This window comes from Suricata suricatta, chromosome 9 (assembly GCF_006229205.1).
Source record: "Suricata suricatta isolate VVHF042 chromosome 9, meerkat_22Aug2017_6uvM2_HiC, whole genome shotgun sequence".
Classification (NCBI taxonomy): domain Eukaryota; kingdom Metazoa; phylum Chordata; class Mammalia; order Carnivora; family Herpestidae; genus Suricata; species Suricata suricatta.
The window spans coordinates 34136413-34162497 of NC_043708.1; the positions used below are offsets into that span (position 1 = coordinate 34136413).

The window sequence follows — 26085 nt, forward strand, 5'->3', positions numbered from 1 at the left end:
GGAACAGTTACCAAGACAGACTACATTCTGGCCAGGAAACACACCTTACTCATACAAAGGAGGCTTTCAGACCACAGTGGCATCAAACTAATAATTAATAATACAAATATGCAAATATTTGGAAATTAACAACACATAAGTAACGTGAGTCAAACAAAATGTCTCAATAAATTAATTTTTTAATCTAGGTAAAAATGTAGATAAAACATAAGATTTGTGGGATGCAACAAATGCACTACTGCATTTTCTCTCGGAGAAAAATTTATATGCCATTGGAGACATATTAAAAAAAGGAGTTAAAATCAATCACCAAGCTTCTGCCATGAGAAACTAGAAAAAGAAAGGCAAATGAAATCCAAAATAAGCAGAAGAAAACAAATAATAAATATGAGAGCAGAAATAAGTGAAACTGAAAATATGTAAACAAGAGGAAAAAAAAGCAACAAAACTAAAAAAGCTGGTTCTTTGAAAAGATCAATAAAATGGATAAACGCTTAGTCTTCTCAAGAAAAAAGGAGAGAAGACGCAGATTAGTAATATCAGAAATGAAAGAGGTTCCATGTCGAGCAATCCTATGGACATTAAAAGGATAATAAAGGAATATTATAAGTATTTCTAGGCCCATAAATTTTACAACTTATATGAAATGGAACAATTTCTTGAATGACAATCTACCACAGCTCACAAGAGGAAGAAAGAGATCCCCCATATAAGGCTATAATAATCAGAGAAACTGAATAAATAAACTTAATAATCTTTCAAAACCAAAAGTTCCATACCCAGATAGCTTCACAGGTGAATCCTGCCAAACATTTAAGCAACAAGTAATACCAATTCTCTGCAGCCTTTTCCAGGAAGTAGAAGAAGGAGCACTTCCCAATTCATCCTATGAGGTCAGCATTACCTTAACAAATAAACCCAGAAAGAAGAAAACTACAAATATCTCTCATACATATAGATACAAAATCCTCAAAAACATTAGCAAGTCTAATTATGCACTACAATAGGAATTATTCCAAGTATATAAACCAAGTTCAATATGTAAAAATCAATCAATATAATCAATCACACATCAATATGCTATACAAGAAAAATCATGTGCTATCAATACATGTAGAAAAAGAATATGTAAAATCCAACACCCACTTATGATTAAAACAGCAAAACAGGAATACAAAGGAACTTCCTTGAGCTGATAAAAAAAAATCTACAAAAAATCCAAAGCAAATATTCTTAAGAGTAAGAAACTAGATACATTCCCTCTCACTATTTTCCCTTTCAGTATTCCCTATTCAGTATTATACTGGACATCCTACCTAATGCAATATGAAAAGAAAAGGATATCATTGATATACAAATTGGGAAGGAAAAAATAAAACTATCTTTTGTTCACAGATGATATGATCATCTACATAAAAAGTCCCACAGAATTGGAAAAGAAAAAAAAAAAAACCCTGTTAATAATAAGCAATTATTGAAATACTGCAGGATATAAGGGAACTCTGTACTTTCTGTTCAATTTTTCTCTAAAGGTAAAACTACTCTAAAAATAAAATAAAATAACCTTCCACCAAACAACTTAAACAGTAATCCATTAATTCTGAATAGGTGTTTGAGGAAAGAAAAAAAAAGTGTTCAACATGATTTTCCTTCTTCCTTTCCTTTTTTTTTTTTTTTTTTTTTTCCCCAATGAGGCTTTAGGAGTAGCTGGTTGGGGAATGTGGTATAGGAGATTCCTCTAATTTCTTAAGCCTCTGTGAATCCAACAAAAATAAACACTACATAGAAAATGAAGACTCCAAACCATAAAATAAATCAAATACATCAATACCCTACTTTTCAATCTTTGCCAATTCATAATTCTCTGAAATTGGAAAATATTTATTACAAGTGTAAGAAACTTTATTTTGTTGTTAAATATTAGTAGACCAACTTCAAGGTCTAAAATGAAGAGGGGAAAATTGCAACCAAAAAGAGTTTAATCTAAACCTGAATGATCAGCCACCACCATGTCCACCACACTCCCCCCAAAAAAGCCTTCCAGGCTCTTTTTTCATTCATCAGAATGGCCCACAAATCAAAAAATCCTGACTTCTTCTCACTGATGTAGACAGCATATTAAAAAAACACAGTAACTACATTCTACTACTCTTTTCATTGAAGGATGGAAATGTGAACAGAAAATATGATTCAGAAGGTATTCTTATTACCATAATTATAGCATCTATTTATATTAGTTTTTATATTATGATCATTTTAACAGATTTTATTTCAAGTACTGCTACAGTATTGTTGCAAACTTGTACTCTAATATATGTCTCCTAAAATTAAAAAAAAAATCACCACTGTTGCAGTATCTGGTGATGGCCTCTGAAATCACCCATATACCTACACTGAAGACAGAAACTTGGGAAAATTTATCTGTAATTAAAGAGCAGTATGTAAGAAGATCCTTAAGTTCAAGCATCGAGAGATTCCCTGGGTTTCCTGGAAGATAGGTTTGATATTCTACTGCATGGAATGAATCAAAAATCCATTTTCTTTCACTTCGGTCACTTTCATGCAAATCCAAAAATATTGGTTCAACCTATATTTATGCTTACCACCAATGCATACACACTGTTAATATGTACCTTAAAAAGGACAAGCACAGACACAACCACAGGTGGTTTTACTCTTACCAAAAAAAATTTCCTGTTAAGTATCCACAATATGTCTATGAAGTAATTATTATGTATTTTCGACATTATTCAAAGAAAGAATTCAAACAGTACTGCAATGACTTGTGCAAAACATAAGAAAAATCCCAGGGAAGAAGAGTCACTTACACCTAGAACTCCAACAATGTGCTCCATGCAGGAGATTATTATCATTCTCTAGTAAGAATTTTTCTCAGATCCCCTGACCACAGGAATATTATGATAGAGAGATGTGGGCAATGAAGGGAGAGCTAGACTCTCATGCTCACTTCAGAAAAGGTTATTTCACTTTCTGAACTTAGCTGAGAGACTGCAGCAACAACACATTTTTCTAAGTTCAAGTGGATTAACTGACCTGAAGAATGTCCCTTCCAAATATACTATTTCAAACTAATAGAAAAACAAAATATGGTTAAGTCAAAGAGATCAGGACTAATCCTATGTTTACCTAGTACCTTCATGAATAATCTTCACCCAATAGTAAGTAAAATCTTCACCCATAAGTAAGGCTACATTCACAGGTCAAAATGTATCATATTAGCACTTAAAGCATTCTCTATTTCCTTTTCTCATTTTGTCACTCCAACAAATTGAGCACACACTTAAATAGCACACTCTGAACAATTACCAAACCTCAGAATCTGAGAGCTAGAAAGGCCCTTAGAGATCAATTGGTCCATTCCTCTTTTCTTCCAGACCTCCCCATTTTGCCCATTGAAATACTAATAGTTAGAGGAGACAGTAACTTTCCCAAGCTAGTTAATAGCAGGGTACACACCAGAACCAAGGCAACCTGATTTCCACACTGGTATTCTTTCCACTACATCATGCTGTTGTCAAGAACTCTGAAGAGCCTGAGACTGTATTCAAAATGCAGGTTAAGCAATTAGCTTGGACACTGTCATGGATATTGAGAAACAAAATCATCTAGCTATACAGAACTTAGATACTAAGGACTAAAACCACATACTCCTGTGTACAGGTTGAACAATGCCCCTCCAAAATTCATTCATTGTGAACATAACCTTATTTGGAAATAAGGTCTTTGCAGATATAATCAAGGCAACATGAGGTTACAGTGGATTAAGGTGGACTCTAATCCAATGACTGGTGTCCTTATAAGAGAGAAATTTGGATACAGATACAGAGGGAAGACCGGCATGTGAAGGTAGAGGTAGAAATTAGAGTTACGCTGCTAGAAACCAAAAAACACTAAGGATTACTTGCAAACAACAAAAGTTATGGGGGGAAAGGATTCTTCCCTACAGCCTATTTTTTTAAGCCTGTAATGTGTGGTAATTTGTGATAGCAGCCCTAGAAAACTAATATAACTACCTACACATACAACTTCCCATGTATATTAACAAGACTATTAGGCCAATGTCCTCATTAGCATACCTCTACTATTCAGGAGACTCCTGCATGAATATAACTTGATTGTTCATTACAGAAGCTTCAAGAAAGACCCATCAATTCTTCAACAAGAAGCATTAACAATTTTCAAATTTTTGCCTTGCTGTTTCACCAAATCTAAACTATTATATCATGATACTCAATCCCAATCAAGCCCCATCACCACTACTGTAAGACTCAAACCAAACTTCAAATTCTCAAATTTTAACCTTGACTTTGTCCCTATAAGATACCACCAAAGCTCTGACAAGGTGGTATTCTCCTTCATAGCAATAAGCCATATACTCAGCTTTGTTTTATCAGTAGGTTGTGTTAGTGATACTAGGTTAAATCAGCATCAGATAATCCTGGCAGAAGATATGACACTCTTGGGTCAAAGACAAAAGAACAGTTTACCACTCAAAACAACAGTAGAAGTCAGAATATCATCATTTGCACTAGTTCCCCAAACTCTATTTTTTAATTTTTTTAATGTTTTATTTATTTTTTGAGAGAGAAAGAGTGAGCAAGCACAAGTGGGGGAGGGGCAGAGAAAGAGGGAGACACAGAATCCGAAGTAGGCTCCAGGCTCTGAGCTGTCAGCACAGAGCCTGACATAGGGCTTGAACCCACGAACTACAAGATCATGACCTGAGCCGAAGTTGGCCAGTTAACCCAACTGAGCTACCCAGGTGCCCCCTCCCCCAAATTCTAATTCTTAAGAGGCAACATAAGGAGAGCCAGTGATGCTTGCACACACACTAGGCTGCATTATAGGAGAAGAAAGCTGAGTTTACCCAATCTGAGCCTTTCAAGGAGTTACAAACCTTATCTTTCCCCAAAGGGATTATCTTGATTATCCCAAACAGCAAAGAAATCTATCACCTGTCCTTATGGAAACATTGTATCTATCACCTGTCTTTATGGAAACACTGTATCTATGTAGGCTGTTTGCTATACAAATTTCCTTGAAAAGACAGCCCCCAACAAAAGCTGTCAATGCTTCTGCTAAGAATACGGCAGAAACACAAAAGACTCCTACAGAATTGTCTCCAAATAGGTGTCTCCTTTGTCCTAAAGGGCTAGAAATTCTAAGGAAATCAGAATGAACTTAGTATAACACAATGAGTATTATGTGTTACAGGAGAAAACAATTAGAGCAAAAAAGTATACTTAGTATACTTTATATACAACTAAAACCACTTCAACTGAGTCAAAAATCTCTTAATATGCCTATACATCAAATACCCAAAAGTAAACACCTATGTTATATTTATTTTTAAATGTTCCATTTCTAAAATAGCATCTTCAGGGGCACCTGGGTGGCTCAGTCGATTAAGTGTCTGGCTTCAGCTCACGTCATGATCTCACAGTTCGTGGGTTCAAGCCCCACATCAGGCTCTGTGCTGACAGCTAGGTCAGAGCCTGGAGCCTGCTTCAGATTCTGTGTCTCCCTCTCTCTCTGACCTTCCCCTGCTCACACTGTCTCTCTCTGTCTCTCAAAAATAAATTAAAAAAAAATTTTTTTTCAAATAGTATCTTCAACAGGTTTTCTTGCTAATTTTCTAGGCTTGGTAGTGCTCAAGAGAAAATGGAAAATGGCCATTCTGAACTTCACTAATTATATCTGTAAACATGTTAATTAGTGAACTCTTCCAGACCAGAATATAACCCATGATTTTAGGGTACTTAGATTTTAAACCAAAAACTCTAACGTCCATATTTATCTGAAATGTTTGTGAAAATAGAGGTCTTGAATTTTATACTTTTAAATTAATCTACATAAAAATGCTTTCAGGTAGTTATATTTAAACATCAACATCTTTTTTTGCACCTGTTTGAAAATTAAGGTTGTATCTAATACCATTTCAATAATGACCTGTTCTAACTTAAAGTCAACTGAAAAAGAAATTAAAACTGAATTTTGTAAATAGTTTAATTTTTTTTTTTTTACATTAATTTAAAACTTGGACAGTGTTCTGCATCCTGGGGGGCAGGAGGTTAGAATGTCTTTAGAATTGTCAAAAACTAAAATTTCCAAATTGCATGCAGACATAAATAGTATGTTTAAACTGTAGACAATTTTAAACTGAGCGATTTAACTTTATCCCTACCCTTGGGTCAAGCAACAACCCCAGGATAAAGAAGGCAGGGTGATGAGTAAAATGAGCCACTACACTACATGTCTCCAGCTAGCTATATGGCTAGAAGCATATCACTTCATCTCTCTGGGTCTCCTTGATCCCATTTACCAACAAAACAAAACAAAGCAACCCACAGACATTAGACTAAATATTCCTCAAGGCCCATTTTGTGTAAAAATTGTGTGAGAAGCTTTTACCCTTCTGATAGCTTCCATTTTCCAATGCTTTCAGGAAACTCAGTTCCTACTTTCTTGCCCTGCCAATCTTGGAGAATCCACCACAGATACAAGGTACCCTAATGAACTCCAAGTAGTCTGTGGATGGTTGAGACTAAATTATGCATTCAGCAAGTTGTAATACTTGCTATAGGAATACTTCCTTCAGAATATACCAAATCTAAAATAATCACTGCTGACAAGAAGCTCAATCACCTAGGAGTGCCTGGATGGCTCAGTTGGTTAAGCGCCTGACTTCAGCTAGGTCATGGCCTCACAATTAGTGAGTTTGAGCCCTGCGCTGGGCTCTGTGCTGACAGTTCAGAGCCTGGAGCCTGGTTCAGATTCTCTGTCTCCCTCTCTCTCTGTCCCTCCCCTGCTCACGCTCTGTCTCTCTCTCTCAAAAATAAACATTAAAAAAAGAAGACGCTCAATCCTAAGCCAAAACAATCTTGAGAAAGAAGACCAAAGGTAGAGGTACCACAGTCCCTGATTTCAAACCTTACTACAAAACCTGCAGTAATCAAAACAATATGGTTTTGGCCCAAAAAGAGACTCATCAATCAATGGACCAGAATGGAGAGCCGTAAAATAAACATATGCTTAAACGGTTAATTAACCTATGATAAAAGAGGCAAGAAGATACAATGGAGGAAAAGACAGTCTCTTCAATAAATGGTTTTGGGAAACTAGACAGTTACATCCAAAAAAATGAAACTACAACACTTTCTTACACCACACACAAAAACAAACTCAAAATGTATTAAAGATCTCAATGTAATACCTGAAACCGTAATATTTAAGGGGAAAAAAAAACAATCAATGATCTCTCACACACTGGCCTTAGTAATATTTTTCAGGATATGCCCCCACGCAAGAGAAACTAAAGCAAAAATCAACAATTAGGATTAAATCAAACTAAAAAGTTTTTGCACAGTAAAGGAAACTATGAACAAAATGAAAAGGCAACATACTGAATGAGAGAAGATACTTGCAAATGATATATCCAATAGGGGGCTAATATCCAAAACATAAAGAAGTCATACAACTCAAAACCAAAAAAAAAAAAAAAATCCAGTTAAAAATGGGCAGAATACCTGAAAGAAGATATATACAAGGTCAACAGAAACATGAACATCAGTGGTCATCAGAGAAATGCAAATCAAAACCGCAATGAGATACCACCTTACACCAGGCAGAATGGCTAGTATCAAGAAAAATAAAACACAAACAAGAAATAACAAGTGTTCACTAGAATACAGAGAAAAGGAAAACGCTTTGTGTACTGTTGGTAGGATTATAAATTGGTGAAGCCACTATGGAAAACAATATGGAGGTTTCTCAAAAAAATAAAAATAGTAATACCATTCAACACAGCAATTCCACTTCTGGTATTTATCTACAGAAAACAAACATTCTAATTCAAAAACATATATACATATACTCATATGTTTATGACAGCATTATTTATAATAGCCAAGATATGGAAGCAACATAAAATTCCACTGAAAGATGAATGAATAAAGAAGATGTGATATGTATACACATACTAGTCATAAAAAAAAACACTGAAATCTTACCATTCATGACAACATGGATGGAAGGTACCATGCTAAGTGAAGTCAGGTGGAAAAAGACAAATACCATATGATTTCACTTATATAGAGAATCCAAAAAGCAAAACAAACAAAAGAAACATACTCATAAATACAGAGAACTGGTAGTTGTCAGAGAGAAGGGGAGAAAGCCAGAAGAGATGAAGGGGATTAAGAGGTACAGACTTCCAGTTATAAAATAATTAAGTCACAGGATGTAAAGTATAGCATAAGGAATGCAGTCAAAATAATGTGATAAATTTCATTGATATAATTACCAAAAACTTTAAACTCCCCAAATGTCCATCAACTGGTAAATGGATAAACCAAGTAATATATCACCATATAGCAGAACATAGCTCAGCCAAAAAAAAAAAAAAAAGAAAGAAAAAGAAAAAGGAAAAATTACTAGTATACACAACATTAATGAATCCAAATGCATTACATTAAGTGGAAGAAACTAGATTTGAAAAGCTACATCCTAAATGATTCTAATTAAATGACATACTGGAAGAGGCGGACTATAGCATCAAAAAACAAATCAGTGGTTGCTAGGAGTCGAGGCAAAGGGAGAGGATGACTACAAAGAGACAACGTAAGTGACCTGAAAAGATTATGGTGATGAATATACATCTGTCAAAACTCAGAGACTGAACACTAAAAACAAATAATAATTGTAAAGCATGACTAAAATCTGGACAAGAATCCAACCTTTAAAAGTCAGCTACCAAAAATGTCAAAAAATTCTAAGATGAGTTGTTTATTTTCAGCACTAAATAGACCAAACAATGCCAAAAGTACCGTGTACCATGTTCAGCCACTTGTTTTATCCAGCCCCTTACTTTATAGTACAAAACTATTAAACAGGGAGTGAAACTTTTTTTAATTTTATGGGTTACAGATTATACATGGTAGTCAGAAAATGTTTATTAACTAATACACAACTCAATAGAGGTTAGACTGACCTGGTCTTTCTACTTCACTGCTATATACGTACATGGCTTCAAACACAAAATTATCCATTTCTCAACATATTAACTTAGAACAGGGAAGTGTAGTCCACAAATATACTAACCTGAATTTGTTCAGTTAATCAATAAAGGCAATAGAATACTTTATCTTGAACGAAAATACCATCAAGGTCATGGGTACTCTCTTAGCAAAAGCAGCAACCTGAAAGAACAAAAACAAACACATAAATGAAATTTAGCCCTATTAAAGTTGTTAGAATACCCTCAATTATTATACCATTTAAAAAAATTCCTTTTTCCCCCTTAAAACTGTTATAACATGTGAAACTTTTATATCCTCACTTCTGTAAGCAGTGTTTTTCAAACCCCAAAAAAGAATGGGTTTACTTTGCAAATTAGTCAAACACAGTTAACACACAATGTCTTAATTTGCTTCATAGTTTTTCTTAAAATAAGTCTATAAAATTTACTTTGTGAACACAAACCCATTTAATCTTGTCTACTTTTTAACATATAAGACAATCAGAACTATCTCTTTTCAGACTAATGCTCAAAATCTCCTAAAACCCTCACACCCCAATTACCTCTACAACCTAATTTCTACCTATCTTCTACAGAAAATTCCATTCAAGCCAATTTTATCTGCTTGCTTTCCACAGAATAATTCTGTCATTCTCACCTTCACCCTGCAATACACCACTTTTTCTCCTTTATCCTCTTAGTGAATCAATGTGTATCTCAATTTTTTCAAAATCCAGCCCCTCCATTTCTCCATAAAAGCTGATATAATCACTCTGTACTCCATTAGTTTTTGCCAGAACATGTTACTGCCTTATACATGTGCCATCTCATGTGATCCTCTGATAAGGGACCCTATCTCCTATTTCTTTTGCCTCCCAATTATCTACTACCATGTTTGTCATACAGAAAGTAATCATATGACTGACTGACAAGTGAATGGTCTTAGTAAAGATTCACACATCAAATGTTTACTGAGTAAATATGTACAAGTCATTAAGTACAAAAAACCTTAGAATAAGATAGCAACACAATACATTCTTCCAAAAGACGTCTTTCTGCCAGGTACTTTACTATTGTTATGTGAGATTTAGGACTGACATTATTATTAACTGTGGGAAGCAGTCTTTCTCCAACGACACCAAAGCCTACTGAAACCAATTTTTCGTGATTAGAGATAATACTGAAGGTATCATCACCAACAACTCCTCCAGCATAAAGGTAATACAACTATTTTTATTTTAAATTTCAAAAGTTAAAAAGCTATTCTGAGGCAGAACAGCTTATTAAGAACATTCAGTAAATTACTCTAAAAATAATAATCACATCTGTACAGTGCTTTACTATTTACATGATCTCATCTGCTAGATCTGGTTGAAAAAGACAAACTACTGCTAAGTTAACTACTCCAAGGACCCATAAACAACCAATTCCTCAATGGCCATTAACTGGAAAAATCAGCTGAGTGGGGCGCCTGGGTGGCTCAGTCGGTTAAGCGGCCGGCTTCGGCTCAGGTCATGATCTCACGGTTCGTAGGTTCGAGCCCCACGTCGAGCTCTGTGCTGCCAGCTAGCTCAGAGCCTGGGGCCTGTTTCAGATTCTGTATCTCCTCTCTCTCTGACCCTCCCCTGCTCATGCTGTCTCTTTCTCTCAAAAATAAAATAAAAAACATTAAAAGAAAACATCTTTAAAAAAAAGAAAAAAGAAGAGTCAGCTGAGTGCTCATCATCATTTCTTCCTAAATTTCACCCAAAAATCTTTACCAACCTCCTCCTCTACAATAATCCAGTAGTTTAGGATTTGTGCTTCTAGCCATTATGGAATAACTGGTACCAGATTTACCCTCAGCTGCAAAACTAGACAAAACATGTGACAAAAGAGTTTACAGGCACTGGCTAATAGTGTAGCTATGCATTCCCTGAGTGGAGGAAACAAGCTAGATAAGCCCTATAAACATCTTGACTTTCTGCCAAGAGACATGTGCTGGATACTACTGGAGGCAGGGAGATTCAAAGCATAACACAGAAAGCTACTTAACTTGAAAAGACAAAACTAAGTTCAGTAAGTTATAGGTGGCAGGAATTACTGGAATAATATACCAGAGAGGAGGCATTATGCAAAGAAAAGCTCCATCTATGTAGTGGTTCACTTGAGTCTGATTTAATACTAATCTACATACAGAGTAAAAACCATGAGTCCAGACAAAAAACAACTACTGTGGAGCCTCATAAAATGAACAAGCAGAGTTGGGGATATTGGAGGTTCCATCCAACCAGAGTCGAGAGAGACACCTCCTATACTCTGAGTAATAAGTAGAGACTTCAGCATAGCTAAATCAGTCCTAGAACGAAGACTACTCAGAGGGCGCCTCAGTCAGTTAAGTATCTGACTCTTTTTCAGTCATGATCTCAGGGTCCATGGGATCGAGTCCCATGTTGGGCACTGTACAACAGTGCAGAGCAAGCTTAGGATTCTCTCTCTGTCTCTCTGTCCCTCACCATGCCCCATACTCAAAATAAAAAATAAAAATAAACCTTAAAAAAAAGATAACTCTATAATGAACTCAAGAGAGCTTAAAAACAAACCTTGAAGGAACAACCCAACCCTCAACTTAACATCTGTAACCAGATAATTAGCCAAATGGAAAACCTCATTATTCACAGGGCATCAGGTAAAGTATTCAGAAAGGTTCTGCCTCAGTAGTGGGGCAATTAGATTAAATGGTCCCACTTAACAAATATTAAAAGCAATACCTTAAAGGATCAAACACTTTCCAAGTAATTTCAATATATTCCCGAAAAAATCTGAAGACAATTTATAGGAATACAAAAATATCCAGCACCCAACAAGGTAAAATTTGCAATGTCTTCTTTTACATGCCTGACAAGCATCAACTGATTTCCAAGCAGGTTTTTAAAAAAATAAGAAAATAGAGCCATAATGAGTAAAAATATCAGTCAAAACCAGACTAGATATGACACAGTTGATAAGATTAGGAAACTAGGACATTAAAAGTTGTTATAAATGTATTCCATATGTTCTAGAAGCTAGAAAAAAGGTTGACTACATTTTAAGTAAAGACAGAAAAAAAAAGGCCCAAATCAAACATCTAAAAATGAAAACTAGAATGTTAGATATGCTCTACCTAACACTCAGTGAATAATGGGATTTTTCTTCTCTGATGGATCCAGACTCTATTCCTGGTGTTGAATGTGAGCTATAAGTATTGTATTGTGCCCTGAATTCCTTTTGAGTGGTTCTTCCAAGTAGTTCCCTCACAGGCTTGCACTGATTAGTACTCAACTGAATTCTTGAAAAACCTCTGCAGATCTGCAAAATTCTCTGGCAGCTCCCTCTTTGATATTCTGCCCTGTGAACTGTAGGTGCCTTGGCTCCCCACAGCTTCCCAGCTCCATCTCTTCAACTCAGTAAGATTTCTTGGGTTCTCCTGACCTGCTCCATGCCCAGAAACTCTCTACAAGCTAGAGCAATCTGAAATCTCATCTAGTTTGTTTCCTGCCTCTCAGGGATCAAAATCTTTTGTTGCCTTATGGCAAATGTCTTAGAAATTGTTGTTTCATATTTTGTATCCAGTTAGTTGTTTCAGGTGGAAGGACATCAATCCTTGTTGGTCCATCTTGGCTGAAAGCACTATTTTAATCATTTTAAAGGGGAACTATGAGCTAAATTAATTTTGTGATAGCACTGAACACTGAAATCTTCCAAAACTAGATATATCCAATTATCACCACTCATACATTAATAAGTTATCCTAAAGCATATAATAAATGCATAATATGTGGTAGAAAAATTAGTAGCCATGAAGGTGAAATACCAGCTGAGTGCAAAGAATAAACAGCACCTAGTAATAAAAATAGTAAAAAGCTATTTGTTGGATACATCTTTAATAGCCAATGCAACTAACCTAGAGAGTAAGGTCTTCTACCTGAAAATAAAGGAAGACGACCTCTCATATGCTGCTGAAGTTGCATGGGGTCAAGATTAAAAAAAAAAGATAATTCCCAAGGAGGAGAGGCTTTTCAATATGAGCAAGAAAGAGATGCAACCCACACACCCAATCTGCCACTGGCTGAAATGTCTTTTGATGAAGCCACTTCAAGACTTGATACACTGAAGGAAGCCTCATGCAGACAGCACCCTCATCATGAAGTTGCTGAGAGACAACCTAACATTATGGACATAAGACAATACAGGAGAAGAACGTGGTGCTGCAGAAGGGGCAGGAAACTAAAGGCATATAGAGTATTATCCTTCTTCCCCTCAAGAAACATTATTCCATTTGAATTTCCTATAGAAAGAAACTCATTCAGGGGTAGAGAACCAAATGTTTATAGTCTTTTCACACTGCAGCTTTGGGAAAACTCCATTCCTTGATTTGTGTTTGCCATGGCCTTCCTGGTGTGCAGTTACTGCTGTAGGAAAGTATTAATAGCTTCAATTCACATAAACATAAGTAACTTCCAAACACTTATATAGAAGACTAAAAATGTATCTGGTATTCAATTAATCTGAACCAGTTCTGCAAGTCAGTGTGTTTGGTATTACTGTGAAGATATGAAAATGTAGTTAATTATAATTTAAAGTCTTCTACATAACAATTTCTATTAAGTTCTATTCCCCCTCTTACTCTTTTCAAGGGTTTCACCCTTTCAGTAAGCAACTTTCCCATGCTCTTAATGTATTCCTTTTTGGTAGGAATCCAAAAGTACGACATTAAATAGAAAAGCATTTGACATTTCTCAGCTGGCTGTCACAAACTGAAATGCCTCCTGTATCCTCTGTATGATTGAGGTCTTATATGTCTATGACAACAGGAGTTTCCTTATTCATTCTCCATTTGCTGCTATTTAAGTTGACAACTTCCCTTCCCAATAAAATTTACTTAACACCTCCTACCTTTGTAGTTTTGGTGTTCACTTTACTATGTAACAAGTAGCATGCTGCCACTAAAATACAAGCATTGCTTTTGGCAAGTTAAAGTGCATGTCATTTCTTAATACACTACAAAGAGAAAATAAATTAAAGTACACAAGTCCACATCTAAAACTCTGATACATTTCCATGCAGATTTGTCCACATGCAAGAGGGTGTCCAGTTTGTCTAGTGACTGTTATTTAGAGAGTTAGACCACTATTGTGTGGTCATGGACTGTAGTCCCAAAGTAGCCTTGTGAAAATGTTATGCCTTATATAACAGCACAGTAACATACAATAAAACTACACTTTTTTTTAAAAACAGGGGCTCCTGGGGGACTCAGTTGGTTAAGCATCCAATTCTTGACTTCAGTTGAGGTCATGATCTCACAGTTCAAATCCCACATCAGGCTCTGCTCTGATGACATGGAACATGCTTGAGATTCTATTTCTCTCTCTCTCTGACACTCCCCTGATCACATGTGTTCTCTCTCTTTCAAAAACTCAATAAACTTTAAAAAAATGTTTTAGGGGCGCCTGGGTGGCTCAGTTGGTTAAGCATCTGACTTCAGCTCAGGTCATGATCTCATGGTTCGTGGGTTCGAGCCCCACATCGGGCTCTGTGTTGACAGCTAGCTCAGAGCCTGGGGCTTGTCTTCAGATCCTGTGTCTCCCTCTCTCTCTCGGTCCATCCCCTGCTCATGCTGTCTCTCTCTCAAAAAAAAAAAATTAAAATGTTTTAATAAATTTAAAAAAAAGGAACCTTTTATAGTTATTATCCCTTCAACTAGTCTGAAATCAGAAGGCAAAATACTAAAATTTCCATCAGTTGTAATACCATTATTCCTTTTAAATTCCCATAGTAGTCTGAATTTCCAAATACTTCTTAATATGCCTTATGTTCAGTTTGGCTGTTTTCTCCACTCCATCTCCACAAGATGGCGTACACCATGAAAGCCATTGTCATGTCCTTTGATGGTTTCTAACACACTGCCTAGACATATGTTAGTGTTTAATATTTTCCGCTCACCAATATCCCTCTACCCATTTCAAGGATATTGCAAGGATCAAACAGTAATATTTGTGAGACTACTTTGCAAAATAAAAATGCTTTGTAGATGTGAGATGAATTTTATTTCATTATCTCTGATTATCCCAAATCTTAGCCGCAAGGAGTAGAATGCTCCAGGGAAGGAAAAGAGAACTGACCCTCGTGATTAGCCTGAATTTGATGGTGGCTCCACAACCTCCTTTATTCTGTCCCCTTTTCTACAGGTTCTAGAGTCCACTTAGTCAGGGTATAAGTCACCATGTCAACACCATCCCAGCCCCTACATCATCTGGCATTTTTATGATTTCCAGCACCAGATCCAGTTCTAGCTCCTGGTCTATAGTTCATGCGGATTGGTCTTTTTGCTACTATCTTCTACCAGGCCCTTCCCTTACAGAGGGAAAACCAACAAGGGAGAGCCTTATGACCTAACATTATCTCTGTGATGTTGAACAAAGAATCACTTGTGTCTCTGTGCCTTTTTTTAAAATACAAGTATAAATATGTAATAATGCCTTAACTGCACTTTAAGTAGGATATAAGGAACTCAGGATCTCCTGACTTTCAAGATCATCTTAACTCTCAAGAACACATTCTGGCATTGAGGGAAGAATCCTAAAACAGAAATGAAAGAGTCCAAATCTAGTCCCAGCTCAAATTCTGGATATAATATATCACTGTCCTAGATTTCTAGTTATTCCTGAAAGAACTAGAATAAAATGTGAAGGTCTCTTGCAACTCTAAAATTCTGGGAGTAAAAGCCCTATGTCTTTTAGAACCATCAAAATTCTTATTTAAATACCAATTAATTTTTACACTCTTATCACCAGACATGACTTCTTCTCCAACAACTCTAAATAATTCATTTAGATAAGATATGATTCAAGTAACCAGTTCTAAAAACAATTGTTTTCTTTAATCTTAAGCTAAAAAATTTCTTTCCAGTGAAAAAATCTATTTTGTTTCATTATTCTAAAACAGAGATGTTTTCCTCTAACTTTACCATAAAATACACAGTGATCACACCTCACTAATTTCCTGGAAACTGAAAAATACAGGCTTATATTCACCAAGTTCAGTAATAAACTCACATAAAATTTACTTTCTAAAACCAATCCTGGATACCTTTAGTCCTACATTAAAAACAATTTTTGGGGGGGGCGCCTAGGTGGCTCAGTCAGTTGAGCATCTGGCTTTGGCTCAGGTCATGATCTCACAGTTCATGGGTTCGAGCCCCGCATCAGGCTCTGTGCTGACAGCTAGCTCATGAGCCTGGAGCCTATCTTCAGATTCTGGTTCTCCTTCTCTCTCTGACCCTCCCCTGCTCATGCTCGCTCGCTCGCTCGCTCTCTCTCTCTCAAAAATAAATAAAACATTAAAAAAGTTTTATAAAAAAACAATTTTTTAAATTTTAGAATAGTTTTATATTACAGACAAGTTGCAGCATAGAGTTTTCATATACCACACACCCAGACCCCCCATTGTTAACATTTTGCATTACTATGGAACACTTGTCACAGTTAATGAAAAGATGTTATTATTACTAATGGAACTCCATACTTTAATCAGATAAAGTAAATTTCAAAAAAAAAATTTCCAAAGCAAACTTTCTTAAAGATTTTGCTACTTTAAAATCTTTATTTTTTTTAATGTTTATTCATTTATTTTGAGAGAGACAGTGCATACACACAAGCGGGGGAGGGGAGAAGACAGAGGGAGAGAAAGCATCCCAAATAGGCTGTGTGCTGTCAGTGAACAGCTTGACACAGGGCTCAATCCCAGGAATTGCAAGATCATGACCTGAGCTGAAATCAAAGGTCGTACACTCAACTGACTGAACCACCCAGGTGCCCCTCAAAACAAATTTTTTCTTATCTTTTTATAGCTTAATTATTTTTGAGGCAGAGAGAGACAGAGCACAAGTAGGGGAGGGGCAGAGAGGGAGAAACAAAATCTGAAACAGGCTCCAGGCTCTGAACTGTCAGCACAGAGCCCGATGTGAGGCTCAAACCCGAGAACCATGAGATCATGAGCTGAGCCAAAGTCGGATGCTTAACTGACTGAGCCACCTAGGCACCCTTCAAAACAAATTCTTTTTTTTTAAGTTTATTGTCAAATTGGTTTCCGTACAACACCCAGTGCTCTTCCCCACAAGTGCCCTCCTCCATCACCACCACCTCTTCCCCCACCCTTTCCCTTCTACCCTCAGTTCATTTTCAGCATTCAATAGTCTTATCAAGTTTTGCATCCCTCTCTCTCCCCAACTCTCTTTTCCTCTTCCCCTCCCCCTGGTCCTCCATTAAGTTTCTCCTGTTTTCCTGTTAGACCTATGAGTGCAAACATATGGTATCTGTCCTTCTCTGCCTGACTTATTTCGCTTAGCATGACACCCTCAAGGTCCATCCACTTTCCTACAAATGGTCAGATTTCATTCTTTCTCATTGCCATGTAGTACTCCATTGTGTATATATAAGCTTTTTATCTTGATGAGGTCCCAAGAGTTCAGTTTTGCTTTCATTTCCCTTGCCTTGGGGATGTGTCGAGTAGGAAATTGCTGCAGTGGAGGTCTAGGAGGTTTTTTTCTACTTTCTCCTCGAGGGTTTTGATGGTTTCCTATCTCATATTCAGGTCCGTCAGCCATTTTGAGTTAATTTTTGTGTATGGTGTAAGAAACTGGTCTAGTTTCATTCTTGTGCATGTTGCTGTCCAGTTCTCCCAGCACCACCTGCTAAAGAGGCAGTCTTTTTTCCATCGGATACTCTTTCCTGCTTTGTCAAAAATTAATTGGCCGTACATGTGTGGGCCCAGTTCTGGGTTCTCTATTCAATTCCATTGGTCTATGTGTCTGTTTTTGTGCCAATACCATACTGTCTTGATGATGACAGCTTTTCAAAACAAATTCTTAAAAAGAACAATGAAAATGTAATACAATATAATGAAAGTCACACAGTAAACAGAATATACACAGTAAATAAAATACAATAATTGTCAGAGCTAAAATCTGGCATATCATCGTCAATAATGAATACAAAGAGTTTAACTCCTCTACTAAAGGAAAAAAGATTATTTTAGATAGGCTCATGAAGCAAAACTCAATTGTATACTATATACAAGGAATACCTAAAACAAAGTAATGAATAAACATTAAAGGAAAAATATTTGAGCAATAGTATAATGGGCAAATACAATCAAAAAGAAAGCAGAGGTTATGTTCATAAAAACTAACAAAAAAATCCGTAGGCCCAAAAGACACCTAGCAAGACAAAGTAGGACTATTTTTATTCTAAGAGACAAATTAACATGGAGGAAGATAAGTCAGTTATGAATACTTTTGTACCAAAGAGCCCCATCACAAACTTTATAAAGCAAAAATCTACAGTAGCTGTATGAAAAAATTATTAGAAACAGAATAACAGTAGGTGAAGCTACAAAAGATCAAAGCAATATAATCTGTAAGGTAAATTACTATATCATATTGAATGTACTGTATCATTTTCTCTATCACAGTACAAAGTTCAATCTCTTTTCAAGTGGATATGGACTATTCACAAAAACTGATTGTATATAAGGTCATACAGAAAATTTCAGTAAATTCAACAATAGTAGAAGTAACACAAATTACAGTCTCTGATAACAGTGCAATAAAACTACATATGAAAAATAACAAGAAGCACTTACTCCTGCAGTTTAAAAAATGCTATCTTAAACATCTTTTGAATGAAATGAAAACCACAAAACTGTAGAGTATATGAAAAAATAAGATAAATTCCAAATGGATCAGAGATGGAAATATAAAAATTAAAACTATGAAAGTCCAGCAGGAAAACATGAATGATTTCAAGTATAACCTGGGAATGAGGAAATTAAATCTAGCAGTGATTCAAAATCCAAAGGTAAAAAATACCATTTTTAATTAATAAATTCAACAATAAAAATTCTTTTTTAAAGTATGCATGGCCAAAAATCCCACAAAACTAAAAGTAAAGGGAGAAAACAAGCTGTGAGAAAATATGTGGCTACCAAGCACTACTGCATACTTGAATTATGGCCAGTCCAAACTCAGATGTGTTAAGTACAAAATACACACAAGATTTTGAAAACTTGGTACAAAAAAGAATTAAACTACCTCACTAATAATTTTAATACTGATTACATGCCAATGATAATACTCATTTTGAGTGTTGAAATGACAGTATTTTAAATGTAAGTGGTAATATAAGGATATTTCTAATTAATCATTATAATTAAAATTATATTTTTATTTTTAATGTGCAATTTAAGTTATCTAGCAGCCACATGTGGCTGACAGTACATTTCTATCAGACAGCATTAATTTATATTCTGATCCAACAATCCCCCAACTCTGCAGCCATTCTAAAGATACACTTTCACAAATGCAATACAACATATGGAGAAGGTTATTCCAATGAGACCTCGTTTGCAATGGAAAAGATTAGAAATACGCCAGCAGGGTCTGGATGCATAAAGTACAGTACATTGACATAGTGGGTATTATATAGCCGTAAAAAAGAATGAAGAGGATCCCTACGCATATATTGCTCTCCAGGATATATACTGTTGTGTAAATAAAAGCAAGGTACAAAAAAAAGTATGCCCGCTTTTAAGGAAAAATTTTTTTACTTTTATAAACAAAATACTGGAAATACCAAAATTAATAAAAATAGTTACTTGTACAAGGCAAGGAAGGGAAAGGGGCCAGAAGGAAGAGACCTGGGTAGAAGTATGGTTTGTCGAAGTTTATATTATTAATTAGTTTTGACTTTTGAACTAAATGCATATTTTACATATTTAAGAATAAAATTAAATCAAAAGGGGGATGGGGCACCTGGGTGGCTCAGTCAGATAAGTTTCTGACTCTTGATTTCAGCTCAGGTCATGATCCCACAGTTCATGGAATCAAGCCCCGTGTCAGGCTCCACGCTGACAGCAGTCTGCTTGGAATCCTCTCTCATCCTCTCTCCCTGCCCCTCCCCCACTCGGGCTGTCTTTGTCTCTCAAAAATAAATAACATTAAAACTGTTTTTAAAAAGGGGGTTTCCCCTTAAAAAATTTTTAAAAATCAGTAAGACTATGCATTAAAAACAAATGGAAATGCGGGGGAAGTTCCACATCCAATAGAATAGAATAAACTTGACCAGACCAATCCTCCTGCAGATTATAATTATAAAACTTGAAAAAATATAAATGACAATAACATCTGAAGGCAGAGGAACATGAACAGAAGCAGACAGATTCTGGAAGGCAATATATACTTGGGGAAAAAATGGCATTCTACCCAAAAAATGGCAGCAGTAAATATATTGTACACAGCCTGAGGGCAGACCACAATCAGTGGCCACACAAAGTTTTATTTTCTAGAATACCAGACAAAGCTTCCAAAGCAACTGCCAACACAGGAAAGTGAAGGGGGAATTCCAGAAAGGTCAGAAAGTCATAAAACCTACTTGTAACTCTGCCCAAATCTTTAGTGGGCCAACTGACAACATATATGCAGGACAGGAACAACGAACTGCATATATGTAGGACAGACACCAGCTAATGATTGAAAAAGTGAAAAAAAAAAACCACATGACAATTCAACTGCCTCCTAAGACACAGTTTGCAATATGAGCACAACCAAATTAATTGCCTCCTGACACAAAGACATGCCCTTTTATGGAGGAATGTAACAGAATTCAAAACATTCATAACAAGATGATAACCCAAATTAACTTGACAAAGGTAAAAAAAAAAATGAGACCAAACAACAAACTAAAATATAAATACATACCAACCTTGTAGAATCAGATGTTGATACCAATAAACAAAGATTTTAAAATTTTTTCTTAATGTTTTATTTATTGTTGTCAAAGAGAGCACAAGCAGGGGAGGGGCAGAGAGAGAAGGAGACAGAGGATCTGAAGCAGGCTCTGCACTGATACTGGCAAGCCCAATGTGGGGCTCAAACTCATGAACCATGAGATCTTGACCTAAGCTGAAGGAGGATGCTCAACTGACTGAGCCATCCAGGCGTCCCAATAAATAAAGATTTTAAAAGAACTATTATAATTACATTCAATGAAGAAAGGAAAATATGCTCACAAAGAAATAGAAACCATAAAAAAAAATAGAAATTCTAGAACAGTAAAAAAGTACCTACAACAAGGAAAACATACTGGAGATGAAACAGGAAAGAGTCAGTGAACCTAAAGTTAGATCAATAGTAACTTAACTTTCCCAGAACTTACTTGTCTTATGACCAGAAGTACGTACCATTGACCAACACCTCATTTCTGCCACCCAGCCCCTGATAACCACCATTCCACCCTGTTTCTAGTTCAACTTTTTCAGATTCCATATATGCAATTCAAGTATTTATACTGCATGATATACAGTATTTGTCTTTCTGTCTTATTTCACTTAGCATATAATGCCCTCAATGTCCACCCATGTGGTCACAAATGATAGGATTTCCTTCTTTCTCATGGATGAATAACGTGTGTGTGTGTGTGTGTGTGTGTGTGTGTGTGTGTGTGTGAGAGAGAGTGAGTGTATAATATATATAATGGGTACATATATAATGGAATGTATATATGTGTATAGTATTTTTATGATATACCACATTCTTTTTATCCATTCATACGTTGACAGGTTGTTTCCATATCTTTAATGCTGCAATAAACATGACAGTGCAGTTATTGCTCCAAAATTCTTTTTTCCCTTCCTCTGTATATATACCCAGAAGAAGGATTGCTGCATCATATGGTAGCTTTAATTTTATATAGTTTTCCATGGTGGGTATACTAATTTATATTCCCACCAACAGTTCACAAGGGTTCCTTTTTCTTTTTCTTTTTTTTAAGTTTATTTATTTTGAGAGAAAAAGAGAGCATGCAAGCCAGGAAGGGACAGAAAAGAGAGGGGAAAGAGAGAATCCCAAGCAGGCTCCACACTGTCAGCACAGAACCCATGCAGGGCTCGATCTCACAAACTGTGAGATCATGACCTAAGCCAAAATCAAAGAGTCAGACAAAAGCGCTTAACAGACTGAACCACCCAGGTGCCCTAGGTTCCTTTTCTCCATAGCCTTTCCAACACTTGTTGTATCTTGTCTTTTTGATAACAGCCATTCTGGTAGATAGAAGTTATATATCTCATTGTGATTTTGATTTGCATTTCCCTACCAATCATAATGTCAAGCATCTTTTCATATAACTAGACCATTTGTATGTCTTCTATGAAAAATTGTCTATTAAGTTCCTTTGCCCATTTTGTAACTATATGTTAAAAATCCCATTTGCTACTGAGTAGTTTAAGTTCTTTATATATTTTCGATATTAAACTCTTGTCAGATATATGACTTGGAAATATTTTTCCCATTCCATGGTTGAGATTATTTCGTTCTTCCACATTCAATTTGCTGACAGCTTTTATCATGAAAAGATGTTACATTTTGTCAAATACTTTTTACACATCTATTGAGATGATAATATGATCTTCATCTTCTATTCTATTAACTTAATGTATAACATTTATTGATATATTGAATCATCTTTGCATCCCAGGCATAAATCCCACCCCACTTGATCATGGTGTATGACCCTTTTAAAATATTGTTGAATATGGTTTGGCAATATTTTGTTAAGGATTTTTACATCTATGTTCATCAGGAATTCTGGCCTGTAGTTTTCTTTACTTGTAAGTGTCCTTGTCTGGCTTTGGCATCAAGGTAATGCTAGTCTCACAAAATGAGTTTAGGAGTATTCCCTCCTCATTTTTTGGTAAGAGTTTGAGAAAGATTAATATCAATTCTTCTTTAAACATCTAGTAGAATTCACCAAAAAATCCTTCTGGGACTAGAGTTTTATCTGTTGAGGTTTTTGATTAAATCTCCTTATTAGTAATTGTTCAGATTTTCTATTCTTGGTAAATTGTATGTTTAGGAGAATTTATTCATTTCTCTAAATTGACCAATTTGTTGGCATATCACTGTGCATAAAGGATCATTATGATCCTTTGCATTTCCATGGTATCAGCTGTAACATCTCTTTTCATTTCTGATTTTGAGTCCTTTCTCTTTTTTTCTTGGTGAGTCTAGCTAAGGGTCCATTTTATCTTTTAAAGAAACAGTCCGTGGTTTTATTAATCTGTTTTATTGTCTTTTTAGTCTCTATTTCATTTATTTCACTCTGATGTTTAGTCTTTCCTTTTTTCTACTAATTTGGGGTTTCGTTTATTCTTTTTTTTCTAGTTCACTGAGATATAAAGTTAGGTTGTTTATATAAGCTTGTTCTTTTTTTGTTTAAGTTTATTTTGAGAGTGAGAGTGTGCGCACAAGTGGAGGAGGGGCAGAGAGGGAGAAAGAGAATCCGGAGCAAGCTCCACGCACTCTCAGCACAGAACCTAATTCAGGGCTCAAACCCACGAACCATGAGATCATGACCTGAGCTGAAATCAATTGTTGGATGCTGAACCAACTGAGCCACCCAGGTACCTCCTTTCTCTCTTCTTAATGAGGGTGTTTTTTTTTTTTAATGTTTTATTTATTTTTGATACAGAGAGAGACAGAGCATGAGAGGGGGAGGGGCAGAGAGAGAAGGAGACACAGAACCAGAAGCAGGCTCCAGGCTCTGAGCTGTCAGCACAGAGCCTGACAGGGCTCGAACCCACAAACGTGAGATCTGACCTGAGCCGAAGTTGGAGGCTTAACCGACTGAACCACCCAGGCGCCCCTTAATGAGGGTGTTTATATTACTATGAACTGGCCTCTCTTTAGAACTGTTTTTGCTGTATCTCTTAAGTTTTGGTGTGTTATTCTTCCATTTTCATTTGTCTCAAGGTAGTTTTTTACTTGTTTTTTAGTAGTATATTGTTGCATCTCTACATATCTGAATTTTTAAGTTTTCTTTCTGAATTGGATTTCCAGTTTCACACCATTGTGGTAAGAGAAGATACTTCATATAGTAAAGCTATTTTGTATGACACAGTAATAATAGGCAATTTGATATCTGTCAAAGTCCATAAAATATACAACACAAAGAATGAACTCTAATGTAAACTATGGACTTTAGTTAATAATAATGCATGGATATTGGTTCATCAATTATAATAACTGTGTCACTCTAATATAAAGTACAAATAGCAGAGGAGCAGTGGATATAATATTAGAACTCTGTACTTTGTGATAAATTTTTCTGTAAACCTCAAAGGTCTCTAAAGAAATAAGTATTTGTTTAAAAGATGTTATAAGCAAAATCAAAAGGGAAAAATTGAAACTCTAAACAACGTATATTATAGATAAAAATCTTATATCCCTAGTATAGAAATAATTCTTAAAAGCTGAGAGAAAATGAAATAAAAATAAAATACATTAAAAAAAAACTGCTGTTAGACATATGAAAGATGCTCAACTTCACTCATTATGTTGACACACCACTTTTTACTTATCCCCCCAAATTTTAAATACACTGCTGCCAAAACTACAGATACTCTCATAAATTGATAGTAATAATATAAATAGGTACAATGCTAATGGCAGAGAACTTAGCAATATCTAACAAAACTTACAGAATATTTATCTTCTGGCTTAGCAATTTCACTTCTAGAAATCTACCCTAAAAAAAGCCCCAATAGTACACAAACATATATGCACAAGGTTACTTACTGCAGCATTGCTTTTAATTGCAAATTAATGGAAAAACCCTATGTGCAAAAAAATCCTAAATTGGAGCATGGCTGAAGAAACAAACATACATACAATCAAGTACTATGCAACTATAGAAAGATGAGGAAAGATAGGGACTTCCAGGATATACTGAGAAAAAAAATAATAAAGGGCCCAGATATTTATTGTATGCAAACGTTTTAGTAAGAAACAGAATTAAGAACATATCCATGGATCAGAATAAAACAAAATAAAGATTTAAACAAGAAAACTATAAGACCAGGGGCACCTAGGTGCCTCAGTCAGTTTAGCCTCCAACTCTGGCTCAGGTCATGATCTCACAGCTTGTGAGTTTGAGCCCCACATTGCAAAGGATGTATAGTAGTTTCTTGTAGCTGCTGTAACAATTTATCACATACCTAGAAGCTTAAAACAATAGAAATTTATTCTCTTACAGTTCTGAAGTCAAGAAATCCAAAATTAGTTTCGCTGAGCCAACATTAAGGTGTCAAGAGGTCCTCACTCCCTTAGGAGGCTCTAGGAAGGATCTATTCCTTGTCTCTTCCAGCCTCTGGTGGCTGCCAACACTCCTCGGCTGTGGCTGTATCACTCCAATCTCCGCCTCCATGATCATATTGCCTTTTCCTCCCCTATGTCAAGTCTCTCTCTGCTTGCCTCTTGACAGAATATCTGTGACTGCATCACGTAGGGCCTATCCAGGGTAATGTCTCCATCTCAAAGCCTTAATTCAATTTAATCACATCTACAGAGGCCCTGTTTTCATATAAGAGAAGATTCACAAGTTCCAGAGATTAGTTTATGCAAGTCTCATGCATGTCCTTTGGAAGGTAATTTTTCTGAGGCTGTATGAAAATGGAGTGAAGAGATGGGGGAGGGACACTTCTGAGTACACCTTTTTATATAGTTCTGACTCCTGTTAATGAACTCCTATAGTTCTCAACCATATGAACATTTCCCATATCCAAAAGAAATAAAACAAGGATAAATAAAATCAACAAGGATGGAAGAAGGCTAGCCCTAAAAGTGGTACATAAACAGAAGGAACCAGACCTAAAAGTATTTCAGATTAATTAACATGTCACCACTGAAAGAGAAGTAGGGCCACTAGAGAGAAGAACTGAAGCCACTTTTGAGCATGGTATTTTGTCTATTCTCTCAAACTGAAAACAAGATAGCATTAAGTTTGTTTTTACCACTGGAATGGGTTATCAATTCTGAGACTACCTTTTATGCATTCTAGGATTGATTAAATAAGCAAATGTATTGTAAATAATCAGAGCCAGGTGTCTCACTGTCAGCAAAGAACTTTATAAATACTAACAAAGTAAGTTGAGAATGAATCCTGGAGTACTGGATTGAAATTGGACCTATCAACCTGAAC

General features: G+C 35.8%; 1 protein-coding gene across 7 annotated transcripts in view; it reads right to left on the bottom strand.

Annotated features, from left to right (window-relative positions):
• Positions 1 to 26085, bottom strand: part of FUT8 (fucosyltransferase 8) — a 291085-nt gene that overhangs the window by 233090 nt on the left and 31910 nt on the right. For all 7 annotated transcript variants that reach the window (XM_029950670.1, XM_029950669.1, XM_029950671.1 and 4 more), the window contains exon 2: positions 9121 to 9218. The gene's annotated coding sequence lies outside the window, so the exon portion shown is untranslated. The remainder of the gene's footprint in view (positions 1 to 9120; positions 9219 to 26085) is intronic.